Source organism: Neovison vison, chromosome 2 (genome assembly GCF_020171115.1).
Source record: "Neovison vison isolate M4711 chromosome 2, ASM_NN_V1, whole genome shotgun sequence".
Classification (NCBI taxonomy): Eukaryota; Metazoa; Chordata; class Mammalia; order Carnivora; family Mustelidae; genus Neogale; species Neogale vison.
In genome coordinates this window covers 76418970-76444381 of record NC_058092.1, presented here as the reverse complement: position 1 = coordinate 76444381, position 25412 = coordinate 76418970, and positions in this window count along the sequence as shown.

Sequence of the window (25412 nt, the reverse complement as noted above, 5' to 3'; positions counted from 1 at the left end):
TTGCAAAGACTGTATCTATGTGCCTCCAACTGGATGCAGAAACATGGAGCCACACAGTACATTGGAACTGCGTCCCTGAAGGAAGGCATGGCCACACCCCAAGGAAAAATGCATGTGCGGCGCCTGGAAAGGGCCCCAACAGACTTTGGACCAACCCTGCCACAGGGTGAGAGCGTCAGAGGGATGGAGGCTGGACTCTCCCCGCCCCCCCCCCAAAGGCCTTGGAATGCTTTACCTTAAAAGTCCAGAAGGTCAATGGCTACATCCTGCCCGCTTTGCCCTGCTGGGGGCAGTCCTTTCATTTGTAACTTGGACTTCTTTACCATGCAGAGTAGCTGAGAACATTCCCTGAAATCAAATTTGACCTGGGAGGACTGGGTGGGGGGAGGTTGGGGTGGATGGATGGTAGAGATGTGTATGACCAGAATTTCGTCCGCCCTGCAAGAATACTTGAGTTCTCTTGTTGTTGGTCTTGTTGTTGTTGTCAGGGTGGAGGCCCTAGCAGCAGCCGGGGTTTGTGTTCGTATGTGTGTGTGTGCGCACGCGCACATGTGTGCATGTATGTCTGTTAGTTTTATGAGAATGCACAAAAATCTGAAATGTCACTCTTTCTCCTCCTTGCTTCACATCCACGGTACTGCTGGCTGGGTGGAGGCAGGGAAGGGTGTAGGGGAGAGGCGGGAAGAGCAGGTAGGTCAGCCAGGTCTTCCCCCACTCTGCCCTCTGCACCTGGAGTTCTTCTTTTGAACCTCTCACCTAAAGCTCTACCTTCTGCTAAGCTCATGATGAACCCCTGGTTTGGCAAGTTTGTGATGTGGTGCGGAGGCCGCTGTCCAAAAATAAACTATTGTATCGAGGAGGGGAAGGCTGGTTTTCAGAGGCGTGCTAGCCAGCCAAGGCGTTCAGCAGCGCTTACTGGTTAATGTCTGCAAAGTTTCTTTCTCTACAAAAAGCTAAATGGGGCTCATTAAGCTCCTCTGGTGTAATTTTTTTTTTTTTTTTTTAAAGAAAGGACAAGTTAAAAATAGCCCAAGCACAAGTCTTGGAGACAATGAAAGCTTTGGTTGTTAAGAAGAACTGGGGATGAGGTCCAGGGAGGGTTTTTGGAACTGAAATTCAAAGCCCTTGCAGAGGGGTGGGGGGCTCCAGCAGGAGGGGAGGGCTGGGGGGCTCTGGGGAGCAAGGCAGTGGGGGACAGAGCCCCAGTTCCACAATGGACTTGTACTCAGAGTCAACGAGATTTTGCTTTTTTTGCCTGTGATTTTGCTTTATCAAGCACCTATTAACATATAACCTGTGAGCTACCAAATGGTCCTAACATAAACATTTCTTACTCATCTGCTTGAGATGTCAGGATCCTGGTACAATTTCTCAAGACAGTTAGGACTGAAGAACCCAAAGGACCGTGTGTAGGCAACAGCTCTCTGAAGGAGACAGCTGTCCTGACTCATCAGGGGATGATAAGGCCTTGCCTGTTGTGTGCTCAGAGAAAAGAGAAGGACAAGATAAATAGGTCCCCCTGCGTGAATCCTGCAGGAAGCGGGGTCTTATCCACTAGTCCCTCACTAACCAGCCCTTGTGCTGAGAGCTAAACCAGGAGGGTTCTGGTTTTGCTCTGATACCTCCCTCCCCAGGTTTGCAAGTTGGTGAAAGGAAAAGCCAGGGGAGCCTTGGAGATGGAAATTAGTCATCAATGAGCAGTCTGTAGCCAGGGAGCTTTCACAAGGGCCTGTGCCAGCCAGGGAGGTGTTGTTTCTGGACTCGGTGTACACAGGTCTGTGTGTCCCGGGCCTTCTGGACTCCGGAGCTCTGAGCCAGCTCTGCGCCCACAACCTCTCGCAGCTCCCAGCAGTGGTGCCGACCACACCAGTTCCCCAGGACTTAGGGCCTTTCTGCCTGTACCCATGTTCATTTGGATTCATTAACATGGGAACTTTTCTTGCTCCCCCTGCCTCCTGGAAGGAGGAGTGAAGTGGGAGTGGGAAAGAATGACTCATCCTGTAGGAGGATGGGAAGCTCTCCAGGCTCTCCCAAGGTTATGTCCCTGCTTATCCCCATTCCAGGAGGACCCCATGCACAACACACAGGATCGACTTAGACAGCCTTAAAAGTGTGGTGCAGCAGTGACTTCTGGAGCTCAGGCTCTACCCCCTGCCCTCCTTACGCGCGAGTAATGAAGAGGTGGTGTGTGGACGGTGGGTAGGGTTGAGACAGATTCACACAGAGACAGCAATTTGGCATGTTGTCCGGAGACACACATACCACATTGGGACCCCGACTAAGTGGCCTGCGAGGCCTTTGTGACCTTGAGATGCTCTAGTTCCCCAGGCGTGGGATCTGGGAAGGACGGTGCAGGAGGAATTGCGGAAGTACTCTTGGCTGAGCGGACTCCTCTCCTGCCTCTGGCTTGGGTCGCAGACCGTCCGCCTTATCCGCTGACCCATCCTCTACTGACTCACCGCAACAGCAATAACTCTGTGAGCCCCATTTCTCCAGTACAGTAAGAATATGAGAAACCATTCACTGAAAGCTTACTATCTGCCAGGCACCAGGCCTTATCTCGTGGATTCATCAGCCAGTCCCAGGTTCAAATCCTAACAGTTTCATTTGTTATCAGGTACGACACTGGCCAAATTACTTAGCCTCTCTGAGCCAGTTTCCTCCAGTAGTAAAATGTGAGTAATAAAAGCACTTACACTGGGTGGCTGAGAGGATCGAATATATTTATCCACGGGAAGGACTCAGCAGAGTGCCCGGCACAGTGCTCAGACATGTTAACCATTGCTGCCACAGGCCAGGAGGGGCAGTGTTGTCCTCAGATCTATTTCACACATGTCGCAAAGGTTCCCTGCAGCTCTGGTGTTCCAGCATGGGTTCATGGGACTTTGAAGCCTGGCTTTTCCCCATGATGCTGGATTGCTCTTTTAGACTCCCCTTCCATTATGTGGCAATGATAAGACTCAGTCCTTTGAACTCTCCCGAGAGTGGAATAATGTCATCTTTTGTTTCCTATTAATAGTTAAACACACTGGCATGGAGATCACAAAACGGTTCAGTTTAAATATCACACCCACACGTTCAGGGGCTATGGTGTACACATTTTTGCTTCCCCGGTGTCTAGCAGAGTGCCTGTCACCTCAAAGGGACCATGACGTATGGATCGAGCTGAACCGACTTGCATCTGCAGGGGATACGAAGCTGACCAAATAACTAGGGCTTCATGGCTCCCCTTGGCTGTGTCCTTGGTGCCCCACTTGACCCCAAAGGTCATTGTCTCCATATGTCCCAGCCTATTGTGAGTTAAGATGTTTTTAAAAATTTCTTCTCTCTTCTTAGTCCTTCTTCTCAATTTGTTCATTCACTTATCCTACAAATGATCCTAGATGCTTCTTCTACAAATAAGCATTAGCCTCTGATGTGTCAGGCTCTATGGTTGATGCTGAAATACAATAATGAACCAGAAAAGCAAATTTCCTGCTCTCACAAAGGGGTACAGCAAGCATTCAGTAGGCAAGGTCAGACTAAAGTCACTAAGGAAATACGGAATGACCCACGTGTGAGACAGACACGTGTGTGGACCTCATACCTCTTCTGGTGGGAGAGGTGTGGGGTGCCATGGGAACACATAGCAAGGGTGCCTCTGGGACTCAGGCAACAAGCACTTGGAGCAGCCTGAACCGAGTCCTGAAGAGGCGTGGGAACTACACAGGTAAGGGATACAAGGAGGAAGTTATGTTTGAAGCAGAGAGAAGTGCTGGGAGACTGCTAACTTAATAGGAAACTAACGGGTCTGAAGCGGGGGAAATGGAGCTTCTGCTCTTAAAAGTCAAAATGTAGAGAAATGAGGTAACTTCAGAAAATGTACAAAGGCACAGCAACAAATGGCAAATCGCACTAGATGATGTGATATATGAGTGTGATTACCTTCAGAGGAACGCAACGAGTAGTTTGTCAAAATGAAGTTCACACGCCGCCTACATCCAAGTCAGCCAGGATGCTTGTTACATATGCAAGGACACTGTCTCAGCTTCGAGGATCATAATGTCTGGGGGGAGGGCCTGGGCATCTGCAAGGTCATCAAGGACCCTGGGTGACTCTGACATCTATGAAGTTTTGAGAACCACCGGGAACCAGGAGTTACCAGCACCCATTACGCCTCAACAAGCCCCAACAGTCAGGATCAGAGAGAAGTGGCTCAAGGCCCAGAGGCTATGGCCACACAGACCCTGCAGCACAAAGGCATGTGGTCCCAGAGGCGGGTGACAAAAAGCAAGGTTTGCTTTTGCAGGGTGAGCAAAGAGCAAGATGAGATTGGAATCATCACCAGGGAGTCCAGTAAGATGTGTGCATGGGACAGCAAACATCTTGGACTGGCTGGAGTAGGAGCACAAGGTTGTGCAATAACAAAGTTTTAGCTGAACAGTTCTAAGAAGCTCAGCAAGAGAAACGCATTTAATTAGACAATAGGACATTCAATTAAATGGTCTTCAGCAGAAAAGCCCCAGCGCAGTAGAAATATCACTGAAAGGATGATTAATAGTAAGATACGTTGGCCTTGCAGGTCCGCCCTTGTATTGTCCATGACTGACGGCTCCACTTCATTTCACTGAACCTTAACGTCTTCTTCTATAAAGAGGAGCTAATAACATCCACTTTTCAGGGTTGCAAGGATTTAATGGTATCTATGTGAATAACCAGTCCTATTCTGGACCACATCTACTTTAAAACAAAAACAAAAGCTAAAACCAAACACGCAGACACAGACTTTTCACACACCTTTTCACAACCCGTTGTGAGGCTCATGATGTCCGGCACCAAAAGAGCTGCTGAACCTGTTTGCTCTTTATTTCCCTTCCTTTCCCCTCTGCCTGTGTCTAGCCGCTCAGGTGGCTTCCTGAGTCTGCCTTCTCAAAGGGCGCCCTCTAGTGCTGGATGCTATAATGACTTCTTCATTAGAACTGAGGATAAGGTTTCCTGATCTACTGGAGAATGTCCTTGAAAGCTAACAGAGCCTACATAAAAATAACGTTTTTAGTAGGAAGCTACCCATTATCACTAAGAGCAAATTACTTTGTAATTTATAGCCAGCATATAGATGACCAATTATTCATTTCTTCTCTAAACAAAATCCTTTAGGAAATACTTTGGGGTTTAGGGTAGAACCAAAGACACAAAATTCGCCATCCTGAGGCTTCTTCCCCTTCTGTGCTTCCAAAGCAACTGAAGAAAGGTTTCCATCAAATGTTTTTCTATTGATTGCTTTGCTTCTGAGTTTCCTTTGAAAGTGTAAAAATATTAAATTGGTACTATGAGCAGTCTGATTTTTGGTGCCAATTGTGTTGTTGGCTAATTCGGTGACCTTGGTTAAGTAACACTCCCTCCCTGGATCTTAGTTTCTGGAAATTTAAATGAGGCCTGAAGTTTCTATGGTCACTCAGGTCTTTTCTAGCATGTGCCTCTTTGCCTAAATAAGGAGGATGTGAAAGGAGCACAAGTCATTCTGGAGAGAGGTCAGAAGACCAACATCCTTATTCCTGTTCCAGTACTTACCACTTCTGGGACCCTGACCAAGCACTTCACCATTCTGGACCTCAGTTTCCTCACCTGAGAAATGGGAGAAAGACCTGCTTTGGCTTATTATAGTTCTTCTGAGACCCCTCCCCCAAATAGCTGTTCACGAAATACATTGAATACTATAAAATGCAATAGAAAAGGCAAAGTTCTAAAATAAGAATCCCTTTCTAGTCATCTCCTTGTAAACAACATATGGCAGTTAAGGACTTTAAGGACAAACACATCTGAGTTTTAAACCTACCAGTTAGCAGCTGCTGTAACTTTAGGTAAATTTCAGTCTTAATTTTGTAAACGACAAAGGAAGAGAGATCAATATTGCTGTGGTAATTAAATAAGAAATAAAAGAAATATATATGAAAGGGCTGAGTCTTTTCTCTGCTCTGCTTCCCCTGGCCTCAGAAGAGGCTGCTCATGGCAGGCATTTTGCACTCGACAGTTCAAAGGCCCCCAAAGTGACTACAAACTCTGACAAACTGCGTGGAGCTTCTCATTGTACAGACTGGGTTCCTCACCTACTGAGGAAGAATTCCAGATGAAATGTTTCAGCCTTCACCTGCAGCTCATAAAAAATATGGGGGGAACCACGGCACCCTCATTAGTGCATACAGTTACCAGAATAAGAGTGTGCAAGAGCGGAGGAAGAGGGAGAAGCAGGCTTCCCACTGGTCAGGGAGCCCAAATCAGGACTCAATCCCAGGACCCTGGGACCATGACCTGAGCTGGATGCAGATGCTTAACCAACTGAGCCACCCAGGTGCCCCCAATCCTAATCATTTTTACTAAAAAAAAAAAAAAAAGAGAGAGAGAGAGAGAGAGAAAAAAAAAAGAAAAGAAGAAATACAGGAAAGTTCTGACTATAGCGCCTGGCACAAAATAAGAGCTCGCTAAATGTTTGCTCCTCTTTTTGTCCAGTCAATTTCATTATAGCATTTAATAGTCAAAGAAGCTAAGAAAGAAAAGTTAAATGAATTTTCATAAGTAAACAAAGACTTTATTCTCAGACCCTTAAAGTTCTTTTTGACCCGCTACAAAGTGTCCATCTTTAAGTCCAGGAATCTTTAAAAGGAAAATCATCAGAAGGCCTTGGATTGTGTGGGAATGACAGGATGAGGTCCATGCACGGTTTAGGAATCATTCTGGTCATCACCTTGGATGGACAACTCAGAAATTCAGTATCCCAATTCATATTAGGAGGCCGGGGATACGGAAATAGGATGATTGTACATAATGCCCTCAATCTCTGGATTCTCTGGTCTTGAAATTCTCTACCCAGCTGGACCATGCGGCTTTCTGAGCTGGCACGAGCTCCCCAGAATAGGCTTATATATCCTGCTTCCTCACAGACAAAACATCAGGACCAGCAGCAACACAGACGCTCCTTATCCCTGGGTCCTTGACCCAGATTGTGGTCACCGTACTGTGGTCTTCAAAAAGAAAAATAAAACAAAGACAAAACTGGAAGCCCAGTTACAGACCATAATCCCGCTGTCAGAGCAGAAAGCTGTGGGCTCTGGGACCCAGTTAAGAGGCTCTAAGTGGGTTTGCTGTCTTTGATTTCCCCAACCATCCCTCCCATCATGGGTAAAGAAGGTTTGCATCACCAGTGGAGGAAAATCCATGTGAGAGCTTGCTGGCCTTATTTGCCAGACAGTATTTGGTGGGCTGAAGGGAGTGGTACCTACCAGATCAATGAGGCAACTTTCCATCAGCACTGTTTCCCCTGGATATTCAAAAAACAGTTTCTGTTTTCAGGCTGCGGGGTGGAAAGGGGAGAGCCCAGGTTGCACAAGGGAACTGATGAAGGAGGCTCTGCGCCTGCCTGAGGACAGGGGAGTCCCAGGAGGAGGGCGGGTTGAGGCGCGTGGGCAGACAGGTACAGCATCTGGGAGTGGGGCAGCAGGCTAGCTCACCCCTCCCATGTTTCTCTTGTATTAAACATCACGACTCCCGCCAGGGATATATTTAGCCTGATGTGCATTTATCTTCGAATCAGAGTGCCCAGATGGTGGTGTGTTTGCAGCCACACATCTGGAAAGTCGACCCCTGGGGACTGAGTAAGCAGCAGTGCAATGGTTAAGTTTCCCTGCATGCTCTCCCTCTGCGGAGGAAATCAGGGCTTTTTTGCAGGTTGCCCAATATAGTCCATCGAAGTGGGCATGTCTGCTTTCTCTCTTTGTTTAGGGTACTCCATGAAATGCATTGGCAAGGGTGGGGAAGGAAATTGTCCCTGACAGGGCGCTCCTTTTGCATTTCTAACTCCCTTGTGCATATAATTAGGAAAACAAACACCCTAGAGCAATTCAAAGCCCACTAAACTCTTACATCAATGAAATAAGAAAGATGCCCCTTCATGAAACAGCCCATCTGTTCTGCAGCAGCCGACTGGAATCAGAAAAGCTAGATGAAAATCCCAACTCACTCATTTATTAGCTCTGTGATGCAGGGCCAATCCTCATGGCCTGTGAATAGAGAAACTATATTATGTTCCTTATTGACCTGAAGGGTGGTTATGGGAATAAAAATGAAAATGTGGTAAGGTATATGCAAAGGCTCTGAAAACGAAGAGGGATATTTAGGAGTGTCTGCCTGGCCCCTGGTTTGTAGCCAGCAAATATTTGTGGAATTGGCTGCTGGAGGGAGATATGTGGGCTGTCAGGCATGAAGCAAGCAAAACTGATGAAGAGATATTTTGGGCTTTATCTTTCCTTGCTCTCTTCAATTATTTACTCTGTCCAGACATGAAACTGGCTTCAGGTCCCTTCAGCCACACTCTCCGCACCAAACGGCCAGCCACAAAGTGTCCACAGCAGACCGGATTCTCCAATCCTAACGTGACAGTCTGGGCCCCTCCACCTGTGAGGGACCATGTGCCCAAAAGCCACTTGTAATCCTCCTAACATTTATTTTCATATAGTAGGAGGCCAGTGTAATAGCCCCCTGCAAAGCTAAAGGAAAATGAATACCCAAATAACAGGTACTAAGCTCACGGTACCCCTTCTAGGCCATGGTTGGATTAAGTTCGTCATGATCTAGAATGAAACTTCCGTGTGCACAGAAGCACCGAGGGAGCTTGTCAAAAGTGTGTCAGTAGCAGAAGGTCTGAAGGGGGGTCTGACGCGCGGCTCTCAGGTGGGGCTGCTGCTCGTGCTGGTTCGCAGAGCACACTCGGAGTGGCAAGGCTGCAACCGCATCACCTCGGCCTCACTTCCGTATTGTCCCCCCATGATTTCACCCTAACCAAGTCGGTGCTTCCTCTCCTCCAGCTGTTTCCCACTCGCTCCTTCTTTCCCAAGCCCTTCTGCAGATCCATCTGGACCCCTGTCTTCTCAACTCTTGCTCGCATCCGTGGAACCCCGTTTCTCTGAGTCTCCGGCAGATTCCTATCTCTTCTTCCTCACTCACTGATGACCACCATCAGAGCCCCTCTCCCTGTCTTAAGTCCTGCCATCATCCTGGATGGTGTTCACAACTCCTGGATGGCCCTGGTCCCCAGCTTCCTTGGGGATTTATTTTCCTCTTGACTTTAATTTACCTTCCTCTTCACTTAGTCGAGATACCTCTTCCTATGACCATGTTCTTGACCTGGAGGTTATCCCAAACAATTCCATCTCTCGTAAGAGTATTTCAGAAATTGATTGATTCCTATGCTTTCTTCTCATTTGCTCTTTGCATCTCCTTTCCCTGAGATTGTGAACTTTCCAGATTCCCCACAGCCTGAGCCCTGTCTCTGTTCTTCCTCACCTCCTCCCTTCTACTTTTTTTTTTTTTTTTAAGATTTTACTTATTTATTTCAGATAGAGAGAGCGAGCAAGAGAGTGAGAGAACACGAACCAGTGGGACATGGGGACAAAGGGAGAAGCAGACTCCTTCTGAGCAGGGAGCCCAACATGGGGCTGGATCCCAGGACCCTGGCATCATGACCTCTGCTGAAGGCAGGTGTTAACCGACTGAGCCACCCAGGTGCCCCCCCCTCCCTTCTTAGGTCTGACCCCTGCTGTACACACCTCTGTACCATATATCTTGCTTTCAGAATGTAATTGAAAGTATAGGAGTTAAAGAGCCAATCGTAAGGGAAACTTGTTTTCTTCCCCCAATTGCCCTTATAAATCACTCTGAAGGGAAAGTGTCCCCCAAATGTCACCCCTGCGGGCCCCACGGCAGATCATGAAAAGTGCTCTGGTCGCTTTAGATCTCAGGACAATCTCGGTTTAGTAACTTATCATGCCCAGTCCTGAGGACTAATAAAACGGAATCATTCAAAGCTGGTGCATTTCGGGTAGGAAGGCTGCAGTAGGAGAGGGGGACGTGGGCAGCTGCTTTTCTCTTTATGATGCCAGCCCCCCCCACCAGGTGCATATCTGACCCCTCCAGGATTCGGGGGGAAAGTAGAAGGGAGTCAGAAAGGTTCCACTGATTAGTTGTTAAGGAGCAGTGGTCAATGTTCTTGGGGATGGACAAGTGATCGAAGTGGGTTCTTTGTCACAGGGACTGCTCTGAGGCTCTCCGGAGATTGATCGTTCTGCTGGAGTTCTCGAATTCCATGATCTACACACTCACTGGCCACTTGAGTCTCCCCCTTTAAGCCTCTGTCCTTGGGGCTTGAACTCAGTCTGTGGGAGCACCTTCAGGAATGGCCCTTGGAGGCAAAGTCCCTTTACAGAGGTTCTAGGCCATTCACAGCAGACCCTCCGGTGTCTGTGCTTCTGTTCCACAATAAACACGTACCTTTGACCTGCTGTCAGTGGCATGAACTCACTTCCTGAACTGCACCCTCTTTGTTGTCATCACAGGCAGCTTTAGTCAGACTCCTGCCCTTTAGATTTCTTAGGCAAGAGGCAGACACCGGTCCAAGCCCCACCTCCAGGCACGCATGTCCATTGCTCCAGAAGGTCTCCCGAAGGCCTCCACCTCTGCGCACCATGAGCTCTTGGGGCAACCCACACACCATCCACCCACCAAATCTCCCTCCTGCCGGTGCCTGGCCTTGAGCTCAGACTGGCCAGCCTCTTTCACAGGCCGGGGCTGGGTTTTCAGCTAAGATCTCAAAACTGGGGGCGCCTGGGTGGCTCAGTCGGTTAAGTGTCTGCCTTGCACTCAGGTCGTGGTCCCAGACCACAGGTCCTGGGATTGAGCCCTCCATCAGGCTCCTTGCTGAGCAGGGAGCCTGCTTCTCCCTCTGCCTGCTGCTCCCCCTGCTTGTGCTCTCTCTTTCTCTCTCAAATAAATAAAATCTTAAAAAGAAAAAACCAAGAAGACGGAAAACTCCATGAAAAATAATAATAATATCTCAAAACCAGTTCTTAGTCTCCTGTTTTGCACATCCTACAGGGCTGAGCTCACCGCCCTTCTGGAATCTGGGTGCACTGCCCCAGTGCACATAATACACTGTGTCAAAAAACCTCATGTTAATACGCTGTGACAATAGCTCTTCTCGTGGTAGCAGTGCCACACTTATCCCGTAATTCATATTTTCTGCCCTTCTAAAAGATAATCTCCCCAAAGTCTGAGTCCACGTCTGTGGCATACAACACATCCCACAGCATCCAGTGGTTCTGGGAGTGGAGCATAGAAAAGGGCTTTGCTGCAGCCCCATCTTCTTAAGCCTCAGCCTGCCTGCCCTCTTCACAACCAAAGGTCTACCTGGGTCCATACCCAGTGGCGCCTTTCCTAACTTCCCCCACTATGCATGGGCTTCCTCAGAAGCACAGGGAGGGGATACTTGGCAGCCAAACAGAGGCTCACCATAGCTTAGCCTACACCACAGACCAGGCCCCGATTAGCTGGCTGCTCCCCAGGCTCATGACCCCTGCTCCCTCCTCTTTGTGCCCGTTCTTGGGTCTTTGATCAGCTTTACACAAGAGGCAGGCTTTCTACAAGAAGAACCTCACTCCCACCTGACCCAGCCACTGACGCCTGGGCCTCAGGCAAGGGGGCCCATCTCCAAAAACAACAGTCTCACAAACTGGTGGCGGGGTGGGAGGCAGGACTTAATCTCTCAGTTCTGGAATCTAGAAGGCAAACATCAAAGTGTCAGCAGGCACATGCTCCTCCTGAAGGTCCAGAAAAGAATCCCTCCTTGTCTTCTCTTAGCCTTTGGTGGCTGCCGGTAGCCCTGGGCTTTCCTTGGCTTCACTCCAGTCTCTGCCTCAGCTACCATATGACCTTCTTCTCTGTGTACGCCCCTGTGTCTTCCCATGGCCTTCTTTTCAGGATACTAGTCATTGTATTTAGGGCTCTGGGATGGCATCATCGTAACTGATGAAATCCACAAAGACTCTGCCTCTAAAGAAGGTCATATTCTCAGGTTCTGGTGGACATGGGTTTTGTGGGATGTAATTCCAAGCATAGCAGGTTATTGGAGGAGTAGGGACAATCTGATGAGGTAGGGAATGCTATCCTCAGATGAAACAGTGGTAAAAGGTCTTTTCCCCTTTAACAGCTTCACCTCTTCCCCAACATGGATCCAAGTAAAATCTATTGTCATTTTGGCTTGTGTTATCTTAGCAGACAAATAAGGTGTATTTGTAGCCAGTAGGAGACCCAACAGCTTCATTGGCATTAAAGACTACGCTGTCATCTGAGTAGGTCCCAGCCATACACTGCATGGCACACAGGTCTCCCATGGCCAGCCCAGGCCTCTCTGTGACCATGGCGTTACCTACCGCTACAGTCAGGGAAGGAGTGTTTGGACAGCAAAACTTTGTTTTTGATACAGAATAAAAACATAGCTCTTGCTCCCTTAGCTCCTTTAGTTTTTCAAAAAAATATTCACCTAGATCAAGTTCTTTTGCTATTTGACATAGTAGAAGGTGACACCCCTGTCATTTAGCTTCCCAAGGAGTCTACCATTCTGACCTCCTCCTGCCCCCACTGTCCATAAAGGGCCCACTCCAGGAAGTGAAGGAAAAGCACAGGCTGGGTCCCCACCTCCACTTCCTAGTTTGGAGTGGGGGTGAGGGAGAAGGTGGGGGTAATCTGGGGGCCATGATCAGTAGCTCTGAAAGTTAGACTGTAAGAGCTTCAAGGGCAGGGACTGGGTCTATCCTCTTCGTATGATCTAGTGCCCTGTCTGGCATGTAATGGACATACCTGGCATATCTGGGGAACAAATAGTCAGTCACTGGGATGTCAGTTATCGGTTCAGCCTGTCTTTCTGTGATGATGGTTCTTCCTAGGTCCCACATTTTCTGGAACAGTTCTTAATTAAAATGTGCTCGGATTTGAGATTTGGAAATTATGGTGACTATTTCAGGAAGGAGCATGAACAGCTCAGATACTCTCTGAGCCCCTATAAGAAAGTCCCCACCCTCCCCCAAGAAAGCAATGTGGCAGCATGTCCTCTGAGACCTCTCCAGGAAAGCCTAAGCCTTAACCAGCAGAAGGAACTCTGGTGACATTCAGAATTAGTCTCTAGAGGACACAGCAACTGATGGGGTGTGGAATAAGGAAGTGGGAAGTGTCCAGGATTATTATAATTATTTCCATAAACTCTCCCAGGTATTAGTCCCAATGCACTGGGTCATCTGTTTACAAGATTAATGAAAGAATTAGCTTCTACATTATCAATTCAGTTTATGAAAGCATCAGGAAGACTCTAAATGTAAATCAATTGTATAACATGACGCCAACTTGCCTCTTTTTCACTTGGGATCTAGGGTAGCATTTGGTGAGATCACCTATCCTCACCCTCACCCCCAGAAATCACATTTTCAAAATTCATTAAGAAGAGATGTATTTGTAGGTATTATCACCTCTAATCCTATAGAAAACTAGGGAGCATTAGCTAACCCTTCCATGTATTAGCTTGCTCACCAGGGGGAGACAGTTGACATTTCTAACATGAGCTACCACCTACCAGACCCTGAAGAAGGTAACACAGCGAACGTATCCAATGAGGGCATTTATTCTCTCACAGTAACTGCAAAGTGACTTAACGAGCTGGTTCTTCTGCAGACTCCCTTGTAAGGGAAAAATGAGGTCTTCTGGGGCTAGCACTATCTGGAGATCTAACTGAGGTTGGAGCATCTCCTTCCATGCTCATTGGTGGCTCATTGGCCATTGACTGCAGGTCTCAGTTTCTCACCACTTGGGCCTCTCCACAGGGCTGCCTGAGTCTCCTGATCATAGGGCTTCCCCCAGAGCAGGTGATGAGAGAGAGAGGGAGGGAGGAAGAGAACAAGGCTGATTCAACAATTTTTTTTTTTTAAAGATTTTATTTATTCATTTGACAGAGAGAGAGCACAAGTAAGCAGAGAGGCAGGCAGAGAGAGAGGAAGGGAAGCAGGCTCCCTGCCGAGCAGAGAGCCCGATGCGGGACTCGATCCCAGGATCCTGAGATCATGACCTGAGCCGAAGGCAGCGGCTTAACCCACTGAGCCACCCAGGCGCCCTTCAACAATGTTTTTAAGACCTAGCCTTGGGCTGGGTGGCTCAGTTGGTTAAGCCACCCAGGGTTGTGAAATCAAGCCCCACACCCAGCTCTGCGCTGGGCACAGAGTCTGCTTGAGTTTCTCTCTTCCTGCCCCTCTGAACCCACCCCCGCCCCCCCCACCCCGTGAGATCCCCCTTCTCTCTCAAATAAATAAATAAATAAATAAAGCTTAAAAAAAGAAGAAGACGACGACAACGATGACGACCTAGCCTCAGAAATCACCTACCGTTGCCTTTATTGGGTTCTGCTGTGAGGGAACTACACAAAGGTGTAAACACTAGGGAGTTGGCCAAAGCAGAGATTAGCTTTCTGTTGCATTCTGTTAGTGTCATTTTTAAGAAATAGGAATGAAATACCATTCTTTCTTTGTTTTCAAGAGCATAAATTGTTTTATTTTCCGTACCCTCCCACACTGCAACCTTTTGTCTGTGTATAGTATGTTATTTCTGTGAGGCTTAGATGAAATTTCTGCAACAGAAGACCTCAAACTAGAGTTGCTTAGACAAGAGAGAACTCTCCACCCAGAAGGGGGTAGGGCAACGCAGGGTGACCTTGCTCTTCCCTGGTATCCAGGGATTCAGGGCTTCTTCTATTTACGTGTTCGTCCTTAAGGCGCTGACTTTATCTGCAGGGTAAAAGCTGGTTGACAAGTGCAAATGAGGGTGGGAAAGTCACATGGTTGTGCCCACCTGCGAGAGAAGCTGGGAGATGTCTCCATGTCGCTGCCCATGTGCTGAACTCAGATTTCAAGAGCAGAAGAAGGAGAGAATGAATCATGGGAGATAGTCAGTGTTCTCTGTCAGCTAAGTTTGCAGACAGCAAGGCTGCCTGGTGTAGCTCTACCACTAACTAGTTATAAGATGAGATAGAAGGTCCTTATAACTTCTTTCGGCCTCAATTTCATAGTCTGTAAAATGAGCACATGGGACTAAAAATCAGTGATTTCCACTTACAGGTTTTACACTGAGAGGGAGCTGTTGTGTGATTACAAGGAATTGTAGAAAATGTTCGTGAATCGAACACTTCCCATCAATGGAAGAAATAATACAACTCATCTTTATATATACTACTAATTTTCAAATGTAGGAGCTGTGGTAATAAGGATTAAAATGTAATATTTAAAATGTAACTGTTTGTAGGTAAGGTTATCCATTAGGTACTTTTCTTTCTTAAATATCTAGAATCACAATCACTATCATGGGAAAGATGGAGATTTTTTTAATATTAAAAAAGAATTTTTAAAAAATATTTTATTTTCTTGACAGAGAGAGAGAGATCACAAGTAGGCAGAGAGGCAAGCAGAGAGAGAGGGGGGCAGTAGGCTCACCACTGAGCAGAATGCCTGATGCGGGGCTCGATCCCAGGACGCTGAGATCATGACCTGAGCCCAAGGCAGTGGCTTAACCCACTGAGCCACACAGGTGCCCCTAAAAAAGAATTTTTGTATTTGAGTTCCTGGTGCATAATAGATGCTCACTAAATGTTTGTTGATTGGCTTACATAGAATGCAGGACACCACTGAATGAGATGAGCCCTTTCATCTCTGCCAACTCTAGAATCTTAAGAATTCTTTTCTCTAACTCTGAGGCAATTTTCCAGTTTGAGTTTTACTGTAACCAATCACTTCTACATAATTAAAACCAGCTCTGGTCCACTGCATCAGCTCCCAAATACTGGGAGACTTTTCCATTTCACATCCATATAATAGCGCTGCTTACTTAGCACCCATATCTTCAAAACCCCTTCCCGGAAATATCCTGCCCCTGTTGTAAAAATGAAGCACGTGGAACTCACACACCACCCTCTGAAGGTTTCACATTACAAATTCATTCAGAGACTTGTCAGGGCGACAGTAGGAGATGTGCGGCACCGCCTCAGCAGGCAATGGGGGGGGGTTCCAAGGCTCTCCACAAACCCCCCAGCATTTATTATTTTGTGCTTTCGAATGTTATTAAATTCTAAAATTTTTACATCAGGGATAGAAAATGTTGGCTCATAGGCCAAGGAAGCTCTCCGTGCTCCCTTGGCTACCTCAGGGGTCCATCCCAACAGGAGCAATGTTGCTATGGATCGGTCCCATCCCAGTCCAACATGCAAAGCTATTCCTGGGCCATGCCTTCTCTGGTATGGGGCACCAGAGGTGGAGTTTAAATAAGACTTCTGTCTTCAGAGATGGTCTTCCTCTGGAGGGAGAAGAAAAGAGGGAGAGTCCTGGCTACTTCACTTCATTCTCTCCTTTCTTCCTTCCCATTTGTCTGGGTGAGCCAGAAGGGCAGAGCTGAGTTCAGCTGTGGGCTGGGGCTGATCTTCTGGAATGGCTCTTCCCCAGGAAGCAGTGATGCGGGCTCGTGTGTTCCCCGCTCTCATTCCCGATTTTCATTGGATTGGCCTTGCCTCACCATCAAGCATGGGCATGGGGGGCTGTGTTCAAGGGGTGTCTAGATAGGAGGGTCAAGTGGGCTGCATAACTGGTTTTATTTCCAAGTTCCAGTCCACTTTACTTGGCTCAGCCTTGTCTGCTGGGGGAGTGCAGTGGCATTTGAGGCCAAAGATGAGGGTTCAAAGTTTACTGTGGCTCAACATAGTCTTCCATGTTTATGGGGCTTCCGAAGGGTTAGGGACAAGCTGAGGGTGAGGGTTAGGGAAGATGACCCGATCTTCTCTGCAGTTTATCTATCTTTCTGCTTCAACCACATATCGTAAGTTAAGAGAAGGATTTTCCGTAGAGAATATGGGAAATGCACATTAACTCATACTGTCCTGTGTTCAATTTTATAATACAAGAAATTATTTTGAAATGCAACAAACTCCAGATTTCAAGTTAGGAGGCTGAGGAGCACCTGGCTGGCTCAATTGGTGGAGGTTGCAACTCTTGACCCTGGGATTGTGGGTCTGAGCCCCATATTGGGCATAGAGATTACTTAATAAATAAGTTAGAAGGCTGGGGTTTAAATCCCACTATGTGATATTGGCTGAGATAGGTAGCCTCTGGTTTCTTGGTAGTGTTTGTGTGTTATAGTACACATTATAGCAGAGAAGAGTAAATGAGCTACAATGTATACCTAGTACAAATAGTAGATGCTTGATGAAAACTTACTGAATTTCTATGATAGTTCAAATGAACACATTTTACTGAATTTAAGTTTTGGAGATTATTTCTTTTAAGCACTTTCAAAGACTTATTTGCTAAATTCATTGCATTCTTTTAATTTCAAAGCAAGAGATTGAAAACTTATGTTCCTCAATACGTAGTCTATTTTAGGAACCAATAATTACTTCTTATTTATTCAAAGACTTGTATGATTATGACATACAACTACTTTAAACTGTAGCTTTTGTCATTTAATTAGTCTCAGTTTATTAGAATATGTTGATGCTAATAGGTGCATTTTATCTAAAAGGATAAAATATATCATAAAAATATTTTACATATTTTGTGCTTTCATGTTACAAATGTATATTAGTTATTTTGACCTAGGTTTTCCCTGTTATTCTAATAGAGGAAGATTTTGTTACACAGAATCAACTTAGTATGCAGTCAAAAAAAAAATTTTTTTTTTTAGCAATTTGGAATTGTATTTTGTTCTTGCAATAATGCAATCACAACATTATGGAAAAAATTAGCCATTTTATCATGACTCTTGGATAGTAAATGTAAGCTTTTGAAAAGTGTTATATATGTGCAGAGAAAGGTCTAGTAATCATGAACTGTGATGTCATGAGCTTCTGGTGTTCTTGCTTTGTTTTTAGTAGCAGTCCTTTTACTCTGTGCCTCAAACTGGGAAACAGAGAAGGACAGGCGTGCATGCTTGAGCTTGGAAAAAGATGATGGTGGCCATTTGCTTTGCCCTATCTTCCTCAAAAAAAATGCTGAACCAGATTCAAGACCCACGAGTTTTTCTTGGCACAGATCTGTCTCAATAAGGCTTTATTTGTGTTAGGTTAAGGATGTCTGGAGATGAGCAAATGTATGCTGAATGCCGATTCTGAGAATAAATAAAGTAGGTATTTCTTGGAAGATGTTCATTTGCTGGATTTTTTAAATGGCCCATTGACAGGACCTCAGAAGAGGACACTGGTCCCTGACTGTGCCTCCTAGTGTCACAGGGAGACCACAGGCCTTTGCGGCTCAGCTCGGACACCTTCTCCTGGGGGATCTCAAATGTGAGGATCAACATTTACGGCAAAACCTCATTCTCTACTCCCACTCTTCCTTCAGTCCTTCAGCCAGGGTGAAATGGTCCAGCTCACCTCTTCAGTGTTAGTCGTGATTCTTAATACAACTAACAGTTATTCAGACAAACCATGAGCTATACTAAACACGCTATATAGCTGATCCCATTTAATCATCAAAATATACCGAAGGGGTAGGCTCTGCTTTTTTTTTTTTTAAACTTCAGTTCTACGTATGAAGAAACTGAGTCTTAGGCTGATGTGGCTTTGTCATTTGACATTTCCTCATCTCTATTTCCTCAGCTGCATCTGTAGCTAGTGAAAGTGCTTGCCACATAGTTTAATTATGTGGATCACATGAAATAGCACTGATTCGGTGTTCCTGGTCTAATTAATAGTAATCTTAGCTTTCCATTGTTCAGTCTCCAAATTATGGACTATTCTTGACTCCTCTCAGTAGCAAATCCTGCAGGATCTAACTTCAAAATATATCCGGGATCTAAGCGCTTTGTATCACATTCATGGCTATCATTTGATTTTGGCCACTTCTTCTCTACAGTGGTTACTTGGTGCCCATCCCTCCCAGATGTCCTCTTTGGGACCCGTGTGCTCCTCCCCCATCTGCTGGGACTATTGGCCAGTGAAGGCAATCTTCATGGGGTATGTCCCTCAGGGGGACTGCCTTGGTTGAAGAGAGCAACCTCATTCAAAACTTCCATGCTTTCCCAGGGGGCAGCCCCACCAAAGACTGGCTAATGCCAGGATACAAAGACTTGGTCAACTTGTCTGAATGGTCTCCATGCTTTACCTTTAAACTCTCTGGAGTCCTTCTCAACATGGTAGACAACAACTCTGTTAAAACATAAATGAGGGATGCTTGGGTTGCTCAGTCAGTTAAGCATCTACCTTCAGCTCAGGTCATGATACCAGGGTCCTGGGATTGAGCCCTGAGTCAGGCTCCCAGCTCAGTGGAGAGTCTGTTTCTCCCTCTGCCTCTGCCCCTCCTCCCCAGCTCATGCTCACTTACTCTCTCTAACAAATAAAATCCTAAAACAAAAACAAAAACAAAACATGAATCAGATCAAGATACTTCATAGCTTTTTTTTTTTTTCTCCCACTGAATAAAGGTCAAATTCCCAACAGTAACTGCAAGACCCCTTTCTCATCTGCTTAACCACCCTGTCAATACCTCCTTGTCCTCACCTCCTACATCTCTACCCCTTCTTCACTCTACTCCTACCACACTGGCATCCTCGCTGTTCTTGAACATGCCAGACTAACTCCTGCCCCAGGACTTTTGAAATGACTCTTTCCTCTGCCCATAGGGCACTCTTTTGGTGGAATCCCTGCCTGCGTTATTTAAAATAGCAATTGCACTCTCCTATACTTGTACTTCTTATTCCTCTTGAATTATTTTCTCTCTGGGCCTGTAACTTTCTAATATACTATATAATGTAATTATTTTGTGATTGTTTTTCTCCTCCTATTAGACTATACCACCTGAAAAGGCAACTGTTTGGTTTGCCAGGACTATGCCTGGCGATAGTGGTCACTCAGTAAATACTTGCTGAATGAATAAGTGAATAAATGCCTTTATTAGTAAATGTATTTATAATAGGTTCTGACATATCATAAATGCTCAGTAAGTGTTAGCTACTGTTTTTGCCATTGGAGAAAGGGTCAGGAGATTCCTGGAGTTTCAGAAGCTAATTATACAGTGTTTGATCCTGTGATCCTGCAGAAAGAGGAAGATGAATGCAATCACACGCTGATTAGGACCTCAGTTCCCTGGCTTTGATGAGCGTGCACTAACCCCTGGGATAAGTTGAACTCTCTTTAGGATGGACTTAAAAGCCAAAGTCTGAGTTTCTCACCCGGATCCAGGAAGTGATCAAAGAAAGGAGAGGAGGGTGTGGGCTGGACCTTTGTTTGGAATCATAATTCAGGTGCAAGGGCAGAGGTCAGAAGTCTGATCTGGCTCCAGGTGAGACCTGATCTGTCCCTGGGCCTCTCTGGGAAATGGTGAAAGTTCAGCAGTTATACTGAGACAGGTTGGTGGCAGTGGTTTGTACTGATTTTAAACTCTTCATTTCTTGGAAGGACTGCCCTGTTTAGATGGGATCCCTCCTGAGACAGAGCCCAGAGCTCTAGCTCATATCCTTGTTCATGAGCTTTGTCCTTTTCTGAACTGAGTCTGCTGTCGGCCCTGGGTCCTAGCCAAAGGGGAGATTTTTTCTTTTTGTAGGTTTTGGGGAAAGAGGCTCAGAAATGCACTTCAAAATGAGAAAGAGAAGAGTATATGCATAGGAATGTGTAAGATATTCTGATTCCTGGGGAAATACACACTCATCTTAAAGAATCTATCTAATTTACTCAGTATCAATCTAGATTTGTGTTGGACCATAGAACAACAGCCAACTCTGCCATCTGTTGGTTGTGTGAGCACTTGAAGAAACAACTCTGGTGTGTGTGAGGTACTTGAAATCATGCAGTCCTTGATGCCAAAAGTAAATAATGCTAAGCCCTCAGGAACAGGATGGGGTTGGTGTTACTTTAAAGATCTTTCAAGATGGGTGCTGTCACTTCTGCTCCTGTGCAATCCAAAATTAGACACTACACTGAAATGTCTCAGTAGCATTTAAGCTCAGTTCTGTTTTGCTCGTATTAATGATGTCAACACCTAATCAGATCTCTTTATTATAACTCTAGAAATTACATACTTGAAGGTTACAAAGGAACTCCTATGATTTCCCCCACCCCAAATAAAGTTAATCTTTAATTATTTAATAGTTCTTTTTAAGGAGATGGTTTGGGGGAACTTTTCTGAAATTGGCATAGTATCTAAATCATATCAAAGAACTCCAGGACTGCTGTGCGTCGATATCGCCATAGCCCTTACTCAATACAAGTTGAATTCCTAATTACTTTATAATTTAACCCATCAAAAAAACCCTATTCCAAATAAGCAGTGAACAAAATATGATATAGCCAATAATCTGCACAGGGAGTACTAAACGTCTTTGTCAGACTTCTATTAATGCATTCTAGTATCTTGAAAACTTTTTTTTTTTTTAAGATTTTATTTATTTATTTGACAGAGAGAAATCACAAATAGGCAGAGAGGCAGGCAGAGAGAGAGAGAGGGAAGCAGGCTCCCTGCTGAGCAGAGAGCCCGATGCGGGACTCGATCCCAGGACTCTGAGATCATGACCTGAGCCGAAGGCAGCGGCTTAACCCACTGAGCCACCCAGGGGCCCCTAGTATCTTGAAAACTTTTGAAATACCATGCATTGATAAAGAATGTTTTTTTTTTTTTCAGTCTTGTATCCGGACCTGAGATGGATCAAATCACATATGCAATCTCATACCCCTATCCTTAGTGTATGACTTTCAGCTCAGTTTTGGTGGGCCATTTTATAAATTCAATTTTGAATAATAACCTCCTTTTCTCAGGATAATCTTGCCCAGTGTTACCTGCCCATCCCACCTGCCCTTCAAACTTCACATTCAAGGACTCAACACACCCTGTTCCACTGATGTGGACTGATGACTGATATTTCTAGCTACCTAGCCACTCTCCCATGAAGGAGATTGAAATTTTAATTCCTTCAAACATCAGGTATTGCAGGTTTTCCACAACTTCGCATACTTTGCTGAGAGAAAAAGGCAATGAGCAAATGGCAGCCGCGTGCTACCACTTCATGCTTTCTCAGTATCTGAGCCTGTGTTAGCAGGACACATGCTTGAACTTACACTTGGGTTTAAAACAAAATCTGCTTTATACTGCTCATTACCCTTTTGAGTCGTGTTTCTTGGTATCTAGGGTATCTTAGCAACATCTTTGAGCAGCAACCAAGTGCATAGTTTCCAAATATTCCAGCATCCAAAGCATCCTACTTGGTTGCTTGCGGATTTTTTTTCCAGGGAACCTATTTTTATATTTTAGGAATAGAACAGGAATCTAGAAATTAGTGGCTTATTGCCCTTCTAGCAAGTCCTCAAGGAAACTCTTCCTGCCACAAGCACATTCCCAAGATCCTAAGACAGCTCTAAGGAGCTTCTATTTGCTGCTGCTTCTCTGTCCATTGTTTTTAAGTTTTCCAAAGAAGGCTGAGCATTTTGGAGAGGTAGCACAGACCATGTCCTGACAGAAAAGACCACCAAGATTACTTACGAACATGAACACTGGGCTTCTCTCTATTAGCCAGGGATTTTTTTTTTTTTTTAAACAGAGGTATAGCATTTAACAGTAAGGCGCACAAATCTTGCATAAATTTGATGAATTATACATACATATGCACCCATGGAGGCACTGCTTAGATCAAGATTTAAATTATTTCCAGTAACTCAGAAAATTTTCTTGTCTCCTTTGAGCCTCTTCCCAATTAATATCTTATTTCAGGTAACCATGGAACTGACTTCTATCCTCATAGATTGGTCTGTTGTCTTTTTTTTTTTTTTTAGATTTTATTTATTTGAGAAAGAGAGAGAGTGGGAGCATGAGTGGGGGGATGGGCAGAGTGAGAGGGAGAAGCAGGCTCCCTGCTGATCAGGGAACCAAATGTGGGGATTGATCCCAGGACCCTGAGATCATGCCCTGAGCTGAAGGCAGAAGCTTAACTGATTGAGCCACCCAGGCACCCCTTTATATTTTGTTTTGTTTTGTTTTTAATAACGATTTTACTTTAAAAAAATCTCTAGACCCAACATGGGGCTCAAACCCACAACCCTGAGATCAAGAGTTGCATGCTTTACCGATTGAGGCGGCCAGAAGACTCCATCATAGACTGGTTTTGTCTGTTCTCTAACTTCATGATAAATGGAACTGTACAGTGTGTACACATTTGTGTCGGGCCTCGTTCTCTTTACTGTGTCATTGACATTCATCTACGTTTGTATCTGTAGTAAGATTGCATTCTTTTTTATTGTCATGTCTTCTTCCACTGATCAGTGTTCCATACTTTATTTAATCATTCGGCTATTGATGGACATTTGGATTATTTACAATTTGAAACTGATATGAATAAAGCTAGTTGGGGATTTTCACATGTAAAAGAATACCTTGCTGCATGTAAATTCTGCTATTTGGACAATCCTTTATATGGTAACAGACACAGAGTGGAAAACCAAATCAAGAAGCTATGACACGGGGCACCTGGGTGGTTTAGTGGGTTAAAGCCTCTGCCTTTGGCTCAGGTCATGATCTCAGGGTCCTGGGATCCAGCCCCACATGGGACTCAGCAGGGAGTCTGCTTACCCCCTTCTCTCTCTGCCTGCCTCTCTACCTACTTGTGATCTCTGTCAAATAAATAAATAAAAATCCTAAAAAAAAAAAAGAAGCTATGACACTTTCTGTGAGACTTTAAAATAGAATCACATGTTGAGATAAAGTGTAAAAGCATAGACAGCAACAACAAAATAGATAATTTGGACTTTATCAACTTCATGAATATTAGTAGATCAAAGGGTACCTCAAGAAAGCAAAAATACAACTTCCTGAATGGGGAAAAATATTTGCAAATTATTTATCTGATAAGGGATTAATATCCAGAATATATAAGAACACTTAAAACTCAACAACAAAAACATGAGGGCAAAAATAAATAACTCAGTTCAAAAAATAAGTAAAACAGTTGAATAGGTATTTCTCCAAGGAAGATATGCAAAAGCCCAGAAACCCATTAAAAGATGTGCAACATCATTGGTAATTAGTGAGATGACAATCAAAACCACACTAAGATACCATTTCACAACTACTAGGATGGCTATAATTTTGTTAAAAAAAAGAAAGAGAGAGAAAGAGAGAAGGAATAGAAAATAGGTGTTGATGAGGATTTGGAGAAATGAGCCCTCAGGAAGTGCTGGTGGGAATATAAAATCGTTCAGCTGCTGTGGCAAACAATTTGGCAGTTTTTCAAAGGGTTGAGCATGGAACTATCAATATGATCCAGCAATTTCCCTCCTGGATATATATCAAGGAACTGAAAGCAGGGAGCACTTGCACAGATACTTTTACACCAATATTCATAGCTGCATTATTGACAATAGCCAAAGATGGAAACAACCCAAGTGTCCATCAACAGATAAATGGCTAAATGAAATGTGGTGTATGCATACAGTGGAGTATTTTTCAGCCATAAAAAGGGATCAGATTTTGTTATACACAACCAAATGGATGAACCTTGAAAACATTATGCTTAGTGAAATAAGCCAGACATAGGACATCTAGTGTGTGACTCCACTTAGGAGTTACAGAGAATAGACAAATTCATAGAGGCAGAAAGTATAATAGAGGTTATCGGACTGGGAGGGTGTGGGGGCAGGCAGATGTGGAGCAGAAAGGGGAAGTTTTTGTTTAATGAGTAGAGAGTTTTTGGAGAGAGGGGATTAAAAACTTTTGTGTGTAGATGGTGCTGATGGTTATACAACACTGTGAATAACTTTTGTAATCCCGAACTGTATGTTTACAAATGGTAAATTACATTATGTATATTTTATCACAATAAAAAAATTAACTATAGGTATAAAATAGTAGTTCTTTGGTATTTACTCATTCAACACATGCAGAAAGCAAGGGCACTTACAGAAACAAAGATGAATCAAACATTGTATCAGTTTTTTGTTGCTGTGGTAACAAATTACCACAAACTTGGTGGCTTAAAGCAACACAAATGTATTACCTTATAGTTCTGCAGATCAGAAGTTCAAAATGAGTCTCACTGGGATAAAAGGCAAGGAATGGCAGGGCTGCATTCCTTCTTTTCCAGCTTTTTGGGGCTGCCCACATTCCTTGGCTCTTGGCCACCTTCCATCTTGAAAGACAAGTAGTTTCAACCCTCCTTCCCCTTGTCATAACTCCTCCTCTAACTCTGACCACCCTGCCTCCTTCTTTCACTTATAAGGACCTACATGATTGCATTTGGCTCACCTGCACATTGGATCCAGGATCATTTCTTCTCTCTACAGCTGATTGGCAACCTTTGTTCCACCTGCAGCTTTAGCTTCCCTGTTCTGTGTGGCCTAATCACATTCACACATTCCAGGGATCAGGGCATTTTCATCCTTGGGAAGTCATTGTTCATCTTCCATCATGTCTTCCTAACTGCAAACTCAGGCAGGGTAGAAACAGCAAGAAAATAAATTACGACCGGTACCACTGAAGTATTCTGAGCTCAGGGTAGATGATTCTAAGCTGAGAGAACCAAGCAACGCAGAGACGAAAGAAACCAGTCAG